This window comes from Caretta caretta, chromosome 2 (genome assembly GCF_965140235.1).
Source record: "Caretta caretta isolate rCarCar2 chromosome 2, rCarCar1.hap1, whole genome shotgun sequence".
NCBI classification, from domain to species: Eukaryota; Metazoa; Chordata; order Testudines; family Cheloniidae; genus Caretta; species Caretta caretta.
Genome location: NC_134207.1, coordinates 54,923,630 through 54,938,910, shown reverse-complemented (window position 1 = coordinate 54,938,910; position 15,281 = coordinate 54,923,630).

Genomic DNA, 15,281 nt, shown 5'->3' with positions numbered 1-15,281 from the left:
AAAAATAAAACTGCTACCTCTGGAGTAAAGAAATTGCATTATATTCATTTGTTTAATTATGACTACATTTGTTGCTTATATATGTTTCCAGTTTACCTGGCAGCATAAAGTTGTTCCAGTTTAAGAAATCTTTTTTAGATTGAGATAATCCTGAATTTTCAAGAATAGCATATTAAACATTGTGGGGAAACATTTAATAGCAGATTTACACATTGGTAGCGAAAAGGAAAAGTTTAAAAAGTTAACAAAGATAAAAGTGAAGAATAAATTTTTGCATTGCACTTTATATAGCTCATTTGATATCAGAATTATAAGTGTTTCAGGAATAGTATTTGGTAAAATAAGTAGCACTATATTATTTCTGTGTGTTATTAGTAAAAGGGTTGTTTTGTTGTTCCATTTCCAGGCAATGTGAATCATAAGGATTTTCATGAATGAAGTCTCTTGTAGTTATTTTTCATTGCAGTAGCATTGAGAGGGCCTATAATGCTAGGCACTGTAGAGACAGAGTAGAAGACAAGACCTCCCGTGATGGGGTTAAAATCTGAATAGTCAAGACAGACAGAGCGTAGGGAAAAGGGATATAACACAAAAGAAGAGTGAAGAGAATGATGGTTACCAGCTGCATATTAGTTCCACAATTTGTCCAATGTACTTGAGTTTACTTACACTGTTATGTATATTACTTCCATTTTCTTCTGTTTTTACCTTATCCTCGCATCTGTCATGTGCTGATTTTACCCAGGAGCTTTGTTTCTGGCTTGGTAGTGAGATATGCAACTTTTTCCAAAATTCCCATAAATAACAGTACACACTTGTCACCAAAAAATACTCTTAGGCTATGTCTACAATACATGCAACTGGCAGCAGTGTGTATTGTATATGTAGCCATACACCAATGAAAAGCACACCATGTCCACACTGTGGTATTTAGCTACACATGTCAGTGAAAGGCCCTGGCGGATGGGAGGCAGCAGGGAAAGGCTTCAGCTGCTCCCTGCTGCTGGAGCCTTTCACTGTGGCAAGGAAAGGCCTGCTGCTTTCCCCCTACCAGAGCCTTTCCCCACTGCTGGATTGTTTCCCTTCTGTGGTGAAAGGCTCCAGCAATGGGAAGCTGGCAGAGGCAGCAGCAGGAAACTACATTGCTAAAAACAGCAGTGTAGATGGGAGGATTGGCTTGGGCAAATAGAGAGCTCTACTTGAGTACATAGACACACCCTTCAGGTGTGTCTTTACTCACATAAGCTATGCTCTACAATCTACACTGCTGTTTATACCTGGGGGGGTTACATGGATTATATACACTACACACCACCGAAAGAAGCATGCAGTGTAGATGCACCCTTACTAATGCAAAATGTTTGGCCTATTTCTGACCACAAATGCCCACATCCTGGAATAAGTCTAATTTAACCTAAGGGTATGTCTACACTACGGAATAAGGTCGAATTTATAGAAGTCGGTTTTTTAGAAATCGGTTTTATAAATTCGAGTGTGTGTGTCCCCACAGAAAATGCTCTAAGTGCATTAAGTGCATTAACTCGGCGGAGCGCTTCCACAGTACCGAGGCAAGCGTCGACTTCCGGAGCGTTGCACTGTGGGTAGCTATCCCACAGTTCCCGCAGTCTCCGCTGCCCATTAGAATTCTGGGTTGAGATCCCAATGCCTGATGGGGCTAAAACATTGTCGCGGGTGGTTCTGGGTACATATCGTCAGCCTCCCGTTCCCTCCCTCCCCCCGTGAAAGCAAGGGCAGACAATCATTTCGCGCCTTTTTTCCTGAGTTACCTGTGCAGACGCCATACCACAGCAAGCATGGAGCCCGCTCAGGTAACCGTCACCCTATGTCTCCTGGGTGCTGGCAGACGCGGTACGGCTTTGCTGCACAGTAGCAGCAACCCCTTGCCTTCTGGCAGCAGACGGTGCAGTACGATTGGTAGTCGTCCTCATCGTGTCCGAGGTGCTCCTGGCCGCGTCGGCTGGGAGCGCCTGGGCAGACATGGGCGCAGGGACTAAATTTGGAGTGACTTGACCAGGTCATTCTCTTTAGTCCTGCAGTCAGTCCTATTGAACCGTCTTATGGTGAGCAGGCAGGCGATACGGACTGCTAGCAGTCGTACTGTACCATCTTCTGCCAGGCAGGCAAGAGATGAGGATTGCTAGCAGTCGTATTGCACCATCTTCTGCCAGGCAGGCAAGAGATGGGGATGGCTAGCAGGCGTACTGTACCATCTTCTGCCGAGCAGCCATGAGATGTGGATGGCATGCAGTCCTTCTGCACCGTCTGCTGCCAGCCAAAGATGTAAAAGATAGATGGAGTGGGTCAAAACAAGAAATAGACCAGATTTGTTTTGTACTCATTTGCCTCCTCCCCTGTCTAGGGGACTCATTCCTCTAGGTCACACTGCAGTCACTCACAGAGAAGGTGCAGCGAGGTAAATCTAGCCATGTATCAATCAGAGGCCAGGCTAACCTCCTTGTTCCAATAACAACGATAACTTAGGTGCACCATTTCTTATTGGAACCCTCCGTGCAGTCCTGCCTGAAATACTCCTTGATGTACAGGCACCCCCTTTGTTGATTTTAGCTTCCTGAAGCCAACCCTGTAAGCCGTGTCGTCAGTCGCCCCTCCCTCCGTCAGAGCAACGGCAGACAATCGTTCCGCGCCTTTTTTCTGTGCGGACGCCATACCACGGCAAGCATGGAGCCCGCTCAGCTCACTTTGGCAATTAGGAGCACATTAACCACCACACGCATTATTCAGCAGTATATGCAGCACCAGAACATGGCAACGCGATACCGGGCGAGGAGGCGACGTCAGCGCGGTCCCGTGAGTGATCAGGACATGGACACAGATTTCTCTGAAAGCATGGGCCCTGACAATGCATGCATCATGGTGCTAATGGGGCAGGTTCATGCTGTGGAACGCCGATTCTGGGCTCGGGAAACAAGCACAGACTGGTGGGACCGCATAGTGTTGCAGGTCTGGGACGATTCCCAGTGGCTACGAAACTTTCGCATGCGTAAGGGCACTTTCATGGAACTTTGTGACTTGCTTTCCCCTGTCCTGAAGCGCATGAATACCAAGATGAGAGCAGCCCTCACAGTTGAGAAGCGAGTGGCGATAGCCCTGTGGAAGCTTGCAATGCCAGACAGCTACCGGTCAGTTGGGAATCAATTTGGAGTGGGCAAATCTACTGTGGGGGCTGCTGTGATGCAAGTAGCCCACACAATCAAAGATCTGCTGATATCAAGGGTAGTGACCCTGGGAAATGTGCAGGTCATAGTGGATGGCTTTGCTGCAATGGGATTCCCTAACTGTGGTGGGGCTATAGATGGAACCCATATCCCTATCTTGGCACCGGAGCACCAAGCCGCCGAGTACATAAACCGCAAGGGGTACTTTTCGATAGTGCTGCAAGCTCTGGTGGATCACAAGGGACGTTTCACCAACATCAACGTGGGATGGCCGGGAAAGGTGCATGATGCTCGCATCTTCAGGAACTCTGGTCTGTTTCAAAAGCTGCAGGAAGGGACTTTATTCCCAGACCAGAAAATAACTGTTGGGGATGTTGAAATGCCTATATGTATCCTTGGGGACCCAGCCTACCCCTTAATGCCATGGCTCATGAAGCCGTACACAGGCAGCCTGGACAGTGGTCAGGAGCTGTTCAACTACAGGCTGAGCAAGTGCAGAATGGTGGTAGAATGTGCATTTGGACGTTTAAAGGCGCGCTGGCGCAGTTTATTGACTCGCTTAGACCTCAGCGAAACCAATATTCCCACTGTTATTACTGCTTGCTGTGTGCTCCACAATATCTGTGAGAGTAAGGGGGAGACGTTTATGGCGGGGTGGGAGGTTGAGGCAAATCGCCTAGCTGCTGGTTACGCGCAGCCAGACACCAGGGCGGTTAGAAGAGCACAGGAGGGCGCGGTACGCATCAGAGAAGCTTTGAAAAACAGTTTTATGACTGGCCAGGCTACGGTGTGAAAGTTCTGTTTGTTTCTCCTTGATGAACCCCCCCACCCCTTGGTTCACTCTACTTCCCTGTAAGCTAACCACCCTCCCCTCCTCCCTTTAATCATTGCTTGCAGAGCCAATAAAGTCATTGCTGCTTCACAGTCATGCATTCGTTATTCATTCATCACACAAATAGGGGGATGACTACCAAGGTATCCCAGGAGGGGTGGTGGAGGAGGGAAGGAAAATGCCACACAGCACTTTAAGCACAGCACTTTAAAAGTTTACAACTTTAAAATTTATTGAATGACAGCCTTCTTTTTTTTGGGCAATCCTCTGTGGGGGAGTGGCTGGTTGGCCGGAGGCCTCCCCACCGCGTTCTTGGGCGTCTGGGTGTGGAGGCTATGGAACTTGGGGAGGAGGGCGGTTGGTTACAGAGGGGCTGCAGTGGCAGTCTGTGCTCCAGCTGCCTTTGCTGCAGCTCAACCATACACTGGAGCATACTGGTTTGGTCCTGCAGCAGCCTCAGCATTGAATCCTGCCTCCTCTCATCACGCTGCCGCCACCTTTGAGCTTCAGCCCTGTCTTCAGCCCGCCACTTACTCTCTTCAGCCCGCCACTTACTCTCTTCAGCCCTCCACCTCTCCTCCCGGTCATTTTGTGCTTTCCTGCACTCTGACATTATTTGCCTCCACGCATTCGTCTGTGCTCTGTCAGTGTGGGAGGACAGCATGAGCTCGGAGAACATTTCATCGCGAGTGCGTTTTTTTTTCTTTCTAAGCTTCACTAGCCTCTGGGAAGGAGAAGATCCTGTGATCATTGAAACACATGCAGCTGGTGGAGAAAAAAAAAGGGACAGCGGTATTTAAAAAGACACATTTTATAAAACAGTGGCTACACTCTTTCAGGGTAAACCTTGCTGTTAACATTACATACATAGCACATGTGCTTTCGTTACAAGGTCGCATTTTGCCTCCTCCCACCGCGTGATTTTGGTTGAATGCCAGCAAACATACACTGCAATGCTTTGTTCTACAGTGATTCCCCAGTACGTGTTGCTGGCCTGGAGTGGTAAAGTGTCCTACCATGAAGGACGAAATAAGGCTGCCCTCCCCAGAAACCTTTTGCAAAGGCAGAACCGCAAATGCCAGGGCAAAGTAATCCTTTCACATGCTTGCTTTTAAACCATGTATAGCATTTTAAAAGGTACACTCACCAGAGGTCCCTTCTCCGCCTGCTGAGTCCAGGAGGCAGCCTTGGGTGGGTTCGGGGGGTACTGGCTCCAGGTCTAGGGTGAGAAACAGTTCCTGGCTGTCGGGAAAACCGGTTTCTCCGCTTGCTTGCTGTGAGCTATCTACAACCTCCTCCTCATCATCTTCTTCGTCCCCAAAACCTACTTCTGTATTGCCTCCATCTCCATTGAAGGAGTCAAACAACACGGCTGGGGTAGTGGTGGCTGAACCCCCTAAAATGGCATGCAGCTCATCATAGAAGCGGCATGTTTGGGGCTCTGACCCAGAGCGGCTGTTCGCCTCTCTGGTTTTCTGGTAGGCTTGCCTCAGCTCCTTCAGTTTCACGCGGCACTGCTTCGGGTCCCTGTTATGGCCTCTGTCCTTCATGCCCTGGGAGATTTTCAGAAAGGTTTTGGCATTTCGAAAACTGGAACGGAGTTCTGATAGCACGGATTCCTCTCCCCAAACAGCGATCAGATCCCGTACCTCCCGTTCAGTCCATGCTGGAGCTCTTTTGCGATTCTGGGACTCCATCATGGTCACCTGTGCTGATGAGCTCTGCATGGTCACCTGCAGCTTGCCACGCTGGCCAAACAGGAAATGAGATTCAAAAGTTCGCGGTTCTTTTCCTGTCTACCTGGCCAGTGCATCTGAGTTGAGAGCGCTGTCCAGAGCGGTCAGAATGGAGCACTCTGGGATAGCTCCCGGAGGCCAATACCATCGAATTGTGTCCACAGTACCCCAAATTCGAGCCGGCAACGTCGATTTAAGCGCTAATCCACTTGTCAGGGGTGGAGTAAGGAAATCGATTTTAAGAGCCCTTTAAGTCGAAATAAAGGGCTTCATTGTGTGGACGGGTGCAGGTTTAAATCGATTTAACGCTGCTAAATTCGACCTAAAGTCCTAGTGTAGACCAGGGCTAAGAATTAAGAGCTGAATCTGGGTTTCCCACATAGCTTTGCAGCTTGCCGTAGGCACTGTTTTGACCATGGTCCATTGTCTACTTTTCATCTAGTAAGCATCTAGGAAAATCATCTCTTTGTATTGACACAAATAGACTATTTTCCAACAGAAACTGAACAAAATTTACAATTTCTCTTTGAACCAAGGAGACTTGGAGTTTGATAAGGCATAGTAATTTAGAGGAACTTTAATAAGCTGCTTTACTCACATGTTGAGTATAGAATTGTAGCGGATATTTTTTGTTTCTCATGGACGGAGTACATATGTTCATGGATTCACTATGTTGTTTGATGCTTATATTTTCTCTAACACAAGTAGTCAGGACATTTGCACTGCTGATACCATTATGCAAATTAAAGCTGTTTAAAGAGACTGGCTAGGATAGGCTTAATATTAAAAGGATATAGATGTCATCTCTTTTTAATTTTTCTTAATTTCTTTATCTTTTTGTAATTGATTATTTGTTATAGTAAGGATGAATAATTTATCATTGATATAGCTCCTGGCTTATTCAATGTTTAATTTCAGAGAAAGTAACTGAGTGCTAAGGAACTGCAAGTTGTCATTCAGAGTGACACATTACATTTAAATACTCCATTGATGCATAGAGTAGAGATGGTCAAAGTACATCAGCTGTGTTCCTTATATCTTATACTATACTTGTAAAGGAGCATAATGATAATGAAGATTAAAGAGTATTTTTTTAAGTAGAAGAGGCTTTTGATAGCATCTGATTTGGCATATTTGATGATTCTGCTGTGTTTTTTCCTTTTACACATCTTTTTTTGCTCATTGGTTTACATTACAGTAGGCCAAACAGAAAGAGGAGCAAATTGAATAAACAATATTTACTCTTAATAATAAACATAATTAAATATGTAAATAAATGATATCATTAACCTTAAAATGCAGATAAGCCTCTTAAAAGCCTTTGGAATTGGATTTAGTTTTGCAATCTGTTAAGATCAAAGGGACAGAATTTGTGTCTGTGTTGCTCTTTTGATGAGAATATGAAGTGGTTCTGCATCACTGGAGCGTTTGTGGCATTAAGGAAACCGGTTCAATGCCTGGAAAAAGAGTTGATTTTTAGTGAGCTTGCTATCCTTTTCCAAATCCATTTTAGGTAAGTCAAGAGATGGTTTTCTGTTCCTTATGTAAAAGTAACTATTATTATCAATACTTTTTAAAAAATGGTTATAATACTTTGGAGTTAATATGCTGACTCTGGTTGAGATACAGATATGAAGTTTTTCAAGAAGAGTGCACAAATGTTATTGGAATCAGTAATGGTAACAAATTGCTAGTATTTAAACTCTAGCTTATGTAAAGAGGAGGTATTTAACTTCACCTTGTACTTGTTACAGGTATGATACTTATGGTGCGATAGTTAATGGAAGAACAAGTGCTTCTGTATATCTTGCTTCACAGTATTTTATTATAGTTTGTTGTCCTCTGAATTATCTGGATTATCTATTTTGAAATATCCAGGGGTGAAAGTAAGTTAGAGGATTTACCAGTATGCCAGAGTCCTGTGCAGGGGGCGTGGCCTCAACCAGAAGAGGCATGGCCTTAAACGGAAGAGACAGGGCCTTAAATCCCGGGCCCTTTAAATCTTGATTTAAAGGGCCAGGGCTCCAGCTGCGGTAGTGGCGGCTAGGAGCCCGGGGCCCTTTAAATCACCCCCGAGCTACCAGCTACAGAGGTGGCTGGGAACCCCGGAGTTCGGGGGCGATTTAAAGGGTTTAAAGCTACTGCAGCAGAGCCCTGGGCCCTTTAAATCACTGCCACTGCTACCCCTGGGCTCTGGCAGAGCTTTAAAGGGCCTGGGGGCTCCACTGTGAAAGCGGCTGCCGGAGCCCTGAGCCCTTTAAATCCCTGCCTGAGCCCTGCTGCCCAAACCCTGGGGTAGCGGCGGCCAGCCTCAGTTGGGAATTTAAAGGGCGCCGGGGCTCCAGCCGCTGCTACTGCCCCGTCCCTTTAAATCCACTCCAGAGCCCCGCTGCTGCTACCCCAGGGCTCGGGCAGCAGGGCTCAGGCGGAGATTTAAAGGGCTTGGGGCTCCAGCAGCCGCTACTGCCTTGGCCCTTTAAACCACGCCGCAGCCCCGCCGCCACTACCCCAGGGCTTTAAATTGCCGTCTGGGAAAGCCAGTCCCGTTACGGCACACCGGTTCTTACCGGTACGCCGTACGAGGGCATACCGGCTTACTTTCACCTCTGGAAATATCCTTCATTAGAGTTAGCGTATGACAGTACACAGATAGTTCAAAAAGAAATAAACATTGCTTATAACATGTACAGTCCCATGTCTCTCTTCTACTTAGAATGGATGACATTTTCTGTCAGAAGACAAAATGAGTTTCAAAGATAGCTTGTATTTACCACATTCACAAATATCCTGGACCCTGATTCACTGGGTACAGCTGCACTCTGTACATTCAAGAAAGGCACATGTATGTCCAGAAAAGTCTCTGGGAAATGCATATTCTACTCTGCTACAATATTGGTGGAAGACAGACAGTGCTTTAGAGATCTGCTGTCTTCAGATTTCTCCTATTCTTGATAGCACTGCAGGAATCCCTTTTTTAGAGCAAAGAAAATGGATTGAAAAGGCAAATACCTTGATGTTAGTTATGCTCTTGAACAGCAGGGTAGCTCTATAATCCTTTTCCTGAAGGATCAGCAAGTTCTGAGTCTATTACTAGAGCTGTCCAACTTCTTTTCCAAGAAACGTTAGGTGTACACAATGGTTAGAATAGCAGACAATTTGGTTCTCTGCAATTGTCTTCCATTGCTCTGGCTATGAAGGACACACACTATTTCTCAATACATTCTGGCAGACAAATGTTCTGATAGGCCTCAGCACTATCTCCACAGTAAGAACTCTGGGGTTGCTGGCTCATTGCCATATGATATAATATCAACAGTCTGAGAAATCCTCTGAAACCTTGACACTTTTGTGTACTAAATTATTCTCCAGTTGTAAAGCGTTTTATAGAACAAATAATTGCACCAAACACACTTCTTGCTAATGCCACAGTCTGCAGTCCAAATGTTGCATTCTTTAACCCTTCCATTTACAAGAAGAAGGTGGTGTTTCATTGAGAGCTACTTACAGTATATAATACGTCTTTCTCAAACTGAAGACTGTCAATTGACTGAAATCTCAGCTTTTGCAATTTCTGGGCCTAATGAGGCTCTGCAGACTATAACTCCTCTTAAGTTTCCTGGTGTGGGCTGGAGTCAAAGTCAAGAAATCTCTTCAGTTTTTTCAAGAAAAGGACAGAAAGTTACATAAAATAAAAAAGGAATTAGGTGAATTTTAAAAATATATCCTTGGTAAATTTTATATCACCTATATAACTTGAAACCTTAGCTAATGTTAAACAGTCTCAAGCTGAAAAATGCCAAGAACCAAATGTGGGAGAGCCCCCTTCAGGGCCACATGTGGTACTGCAGGCATTAGTCTGCAAGGTTTGGCCTTGCATGGGGCAGGGCAGTCCATGCTATAAGATTGCTATAAGTCTCTAAACGGTCAAGTAACACAATATCAGCTCAGGATTCAACTGACTGTTCCTTTAAACAAAGAGGGGAAAAAAACGCTTCAAGTGTAAGTGCCTGGTTACAGAGCTTAGGGCAAGGCCTTTGCTTGGGTTATGGGTTAGCCTTGAAGAGCTCCTCCCCTGTCCAAGTGTCAACCAGCTCTGTCCCTAAGCAAAAGCAGGCAAGCCTTCTTAACTGGCCTGCTGGTTCTTGATTGGTCAATATTTCCTCTCGGCCAGTCTAGGTTTCTGGAGGACGCTCTTGTTGGTCACCCAGTGTGAGTGGATTTTCCTTGGGAAGTGAGTGTGTCAGGGTGCTGATACACCCAGCAGGGAGCAAAAAAGGCATGATAGACCCATCACACCAGTTTATAGCTACATTTAATTCAGAAAATATAGAGGAGGAGAAGATACCTCAAAAATAGCAAGATTTGTAAATGCAAATTAGGGATTAAATCTCTGAGTTGAGAATGGAGGGGCTCATTCTGCATGTTTATTTTTAGCCCTTTCAAGTCACTTTAACCTTTAACTAAAGCATTTTGTTTCTTCCTCAAAGAATCTTCACCACATTCTACTTCTGTAGAGAGCCATTAGCAAGTATGGCACTTCAGCATTTTCACCAGGCTTTCTCAATTACATTTTGTAAATTTATCCTTGAGATACTAGATAATATATATTATTCTTCATACAGTATATCTCAGAAGTTTATGGAGAGAGCTGTGAAAAGCTAGAAAAAATGATGGCTTTAAGTAATCTTTCAAAAAGAAGAAATGGCTTTAAAAGTGTTTCATAAAGACTGAGATGTTCATTGAAAGAGTATCCTACTTATGAGCTCACCCCATACCCCCACCAAAGGGGGAAAAAAAGCTGTGGAAGTAAGAGAAAGGTTTGGCAGCCAAGACTGGAAGAGAAGAATAAATAGGCAGGGTAGCAGAGGAAAATTATTCATAGATATATGGCTGAATAAGCCCAAAGAGTTTTGAGAGCTAGCTAGGTAGGTTTTGTATTAAATTTACAAATATCTAGGAAGAAAAGAGTTGCTGAAGATGGTGTGTGAATGCTGTAGTTCTATTTCTTAAAGTGTACAGAGAGTATTTTGGTCACAGCATTCTGCATCACAAGAAGTTCAGAGAGTAGGATTTCTAGATAGGATACTATTTAGGCAACAATAGTATTTTTTTGAGAGCAAAGATATGTAACCGTCTATCTATTAATGTTACTGTAAGTATTGTGGAAGCAAGATACCTTTAAAAAAACAACAACATTCTTTACATAGTCTGTTCCAGACCTTTTCCTTCTGAGAAACCTATAACTTGAGATAACCTAGTCAGCATACCAAATAATTAGGATACTAAGGAGAAATTTTGAGGTGGTTTTAACAATCTATAAAAATAATGGATTTAACAGCTCTTAAACTAACGATGTCAGTGTTATTTGAAAATAACACCCAGAATTTATATAGCAGTTTATTGTCTTTAAACTGCTTTGCAACTAGTAACTGCTTAAGGGAAGGAAACAGGCAAATGGCTAAAAATTGGTTGAGACGCTCAAAGCACGTCTTTGCTTATGTTATCAACAAACAATGCTGGATGGAAACATCCAGACTGCCCTTTGATTTTCTGGGTTAACTAATCAACTTGTGGTAGACAGGCATCTACTTTTTCCAGAATAATTGGTCAACCTTCTTGGATCCCATATGGACCGCAGGCTCCCTTGGAAATCCAGCTCTGACTATGTGACATTAGACAACATTTCAACAGATAGAAAAGTGAGGCATTTTCTTATACAAGTGAGTCCTAAATGTGTAATCTCCAGGACTTTTAGTTGTCTTTGCATTTCTATCCTGCCATGACAGAAATAAAAATTCTCCTCAGGAAACAAAATATAATCAGATCTTGGGAATTGAAGTCAGGAATTGCAAGCCAAAATGTTATACAGACTCTATGAAAATGTACAGGGCCTATTCCACCAAGGTGTGGGATGGTGAAAAGGTTTAATATGGCACTTTACAGAAAAATAAAAAGAGATAGGTCAGAATCCTCAGCTGATGGACAATATACTCAATGGGAGTACTGCTTAAAGTTAAGCATGTGTAGAAATTAGGGCTGTCAAGCAATTTAAAAAAAATCGCAATTAATCATTATTAATCATTAAAAAAATCATTAAAAATAATTGTGATTAATCGCATGATTAAAAAAAATTAATCATGATTAATCACGTGATTAATCAAACTGTTAAACAATAATAGAATTCCATTTATTTATTTATTTTTTGATTAAGAAAAAGCAGAAAGCCGGCAAGGAGTGGAATATGGGAGGAATCAGCAAGGAAAGCTACCTTATTGAGGTCAGAACATGTAGGGATAAAGTGAGGAAGGCCAAAAGCCATGTAGAGTTGGACCTTGGAAAAGGAATTAAAAGCAATAGTAAAAGGTTCTATAGCCATATAAATAAGAAGAAAACAAAGAAAGAAGAAGTGGAACCGCTAAACACTGAGGATGGAGTGGAGATTAAGGTTAATCTAGGCATGGCCCAATATCTAAACAAATACTTTGCCTCAGTCTTTAATGAGGCTCATGAGGAGCTTAGGGATAATGGCAGGATGACAAATGGGAATGAGGATATGGAGGTAGATATTACCACATCTGAGTAGAACCCAAACTCGAACAGTGGACTAAATGGTTCTAAATCGGGGGGCCCAGATAATCTTCATCCAAGAATATTAAAGGAACTGGCACATGAAATTGCAAGCCGTTTAGCAAGAATTTTTAATGAATCTGTAAACTCAGGGGTTGTACTGTATGACTGGAGAATTGCTAACATAGTTTCTATTTTTAAGAAAGGAAAAAAAAGCGATCCGGGTAACTACAGGCCTGTTAGTTTGACATCTGTAGTATGCAAGGTCTTGGAAAAAATTTTGAAGGAGAAAGTAGTTAAGGACATTGAGGTCAATGGTAATTGGGACAAAATACAACATGGCTTTACAAAAGGTAGATCATGCCAAACCAACCTGATCTCCTTCTTTGAGAAGGTAACAGATTTTTTAGACAAAGGAAATGCAGTGGGATCTAATTTACCTCTATTTCAGTAAGGCATTTGATACGGTTCCACATGGAGAATTATTAGTTAAATTGGAAAAGATGGGGATCAATATGAAAATTGAAAGGTGGATAAGGAACTAGTTAAAGGGGAGACTACAGTGGGTCACACTGAAAGGTGAACTGTCAGGCTGGAAGGAAGTTATTAGTGGAGTTCCTCAGGGATCAGTTTGGGGACCAGTCTTATTTAATCTTTTTATTACTGACCTTGGCACAAAAAGCAGGAATGTGCTAATAAAGTTTGCAGATGACACAAAGCTGGGAGGTATTGCCAATACAGGGAAGGACCAGAATATCATACAGGAAGATCTGGATGACCTTGTAAACTGGAGTAATAGTAATAGGATGAAATCTAATAGTGAAAAGTGCAAGGTCATGCATTTAGGGATTAATAACAAGAATTTCTGTTATAAACTGGGGACTCATCAGCTGGAAGTAACAGAGGAGGAGAAGGACCTCGGAGTATTGGTTGATCACAGGATGACTATGAGCCGCCAATGTGATATGGCCATGAATGCGGTCTTTGGATGCATCAGGCGAGGTATTTGCAGTAGAGATAAGGAGGTGTTAGTACCATTATACAAGGCACTGGTGGGACATCCTCTGGAATACTGTGTGCAGTTCTGGTCTCCCATGTTTAAGAAGGATGAATTCAAACTGGAGCAGGTACAGAGAAGGGCTACTAGGATGATCGGAGGAATGGAAAACCTGTCTTAAGAAAGGAGACTCAAAGAGCTTGGCTTGTTTATCCTATCCAAAAGAATGCTGAGGGAAGATACGATTGCTCTCTATAAATATATCAGAGGGATAAATACCAGGGAGGAGAGGAATTATTTAAGCTCAGTACCAATGTGGACACAAAAACAAATGGATACAAACTGGCCATCAGGAAGTTTAGACTTGAAATTAGACAAAGGTTTCTAACATTCAGAGGAGTGAAGTTCTGGAACAGCCTTCCAAGGGGAGCAGTGGGGCAAAAGACATATATGGCTTCAAGACTAAGCTTGATAAGTTCATGGAGGGGATGGTATGATGCGATAGCCTAATTTTGGCAATTAGTTGATCTTTGACTAAATATGCCCAATGGCCTATGATGGGATGTTAGATGGGGTGGGATCTGAGTTACTACAGAGAATTCTTTCCTGGGTGTCTGGCTGGTGAGTCTTGCCCACCTGCTCAAGGTTTAGCTGATTGCCATATTTGGGGTTGGGAAGGAATTTTCCTCCAGAGCAGATTGGCAGAGGCCCTGGGTTTTTTTTGCCTTCTTCTGCAGCGTGGGGCCTGGGTCACTTGCTGGAGGATTCTCTGCACCTTGAAGTCTTTAAATCATCATTTGATGACTTCAATAGCTCAGACATCGGTTAGGTGTTTATTACTGGAGTAGGTGTGTGAGATTCTTTGGTCTGTGTTGTGCAGGAAGTCAGACTAGACAATCATAATGGTCCCTTCTTACCTTAAAGTCTGAGTCTTCTCCATTTTCAAATATATTGATTTCAATTACAACAGAATACAAAGTATACAGTACTTACTTTATATTTATTTTTGATTACAAATATTTGCACTGTAAAGAACAAAAGATATAGTATTTTTCAAGTCACCTCATACAGATAATGTAGTGCAATCTCTTTATCATGAAAGCACAACTTACAAATGTAGATTTTTTTGTTGTTGCATAACTGCACTCAAAAACAAACCAGTGTAAAATTTTAGAGCCTACAAATCCACTGAGTCCTAATTCTTCTTCAGCCAATCTCTGAGACAAACAATTTTGTTTACATTTATGAGAAATAATGCTGTCCGCTTCTTGTTTACAATGTCACTGGAAAGTGAGAACAGACGTTCACATGGCACTGTTTTAGCTGGTAAGGTAAGATATTTACATGCCAGATGCACTAAAGATTCATATGTCCCTTCATGCTTCAACCAGCATTCCAGAGGAAATGTGTCCATGTTGATGATGGATTCTGCCTGATAACAATCCAAAGCAGTGCAGACCGATGCAGTTTTCACATTGGAGTGTTGCTCTTTTAAGACCTCTGAAAGCATGCTCTACACCTCATGCCTCTCAGATTTTGGAAGGCACTTCAGATTCTTAAACCTTGGGTCGAGTGCTGTAGCTATCTTTAGAAATATCACCTTGATACCTTCTTTGTGTTTTGTCAAATCTGCAGTGAAAGTGTTCTTAGAACGAACAACATGTTCTGGGTCATCATCCGAGCCTGCTATAAAATGAAATATATGGCAAAATGCGGGTAAAACAAAGCAGGAGACATACAACTCTTTCCAAAGGAATTGAGTCACAAATTTAATTAAAGCATTTTTTTAAAATGAGCGTCATCAGCATGGATGGGCACTACTGCTCATTCCACAAGATCACAAGCTTCCTTGGCTGCTTTCATAGTTCAAGTCCCCATTCAGGACATCTGCAGAGCAGCAACCTGGTCATTGGCACACTATTCCATCACCCAGCAGGCTAGAGATGATGCCA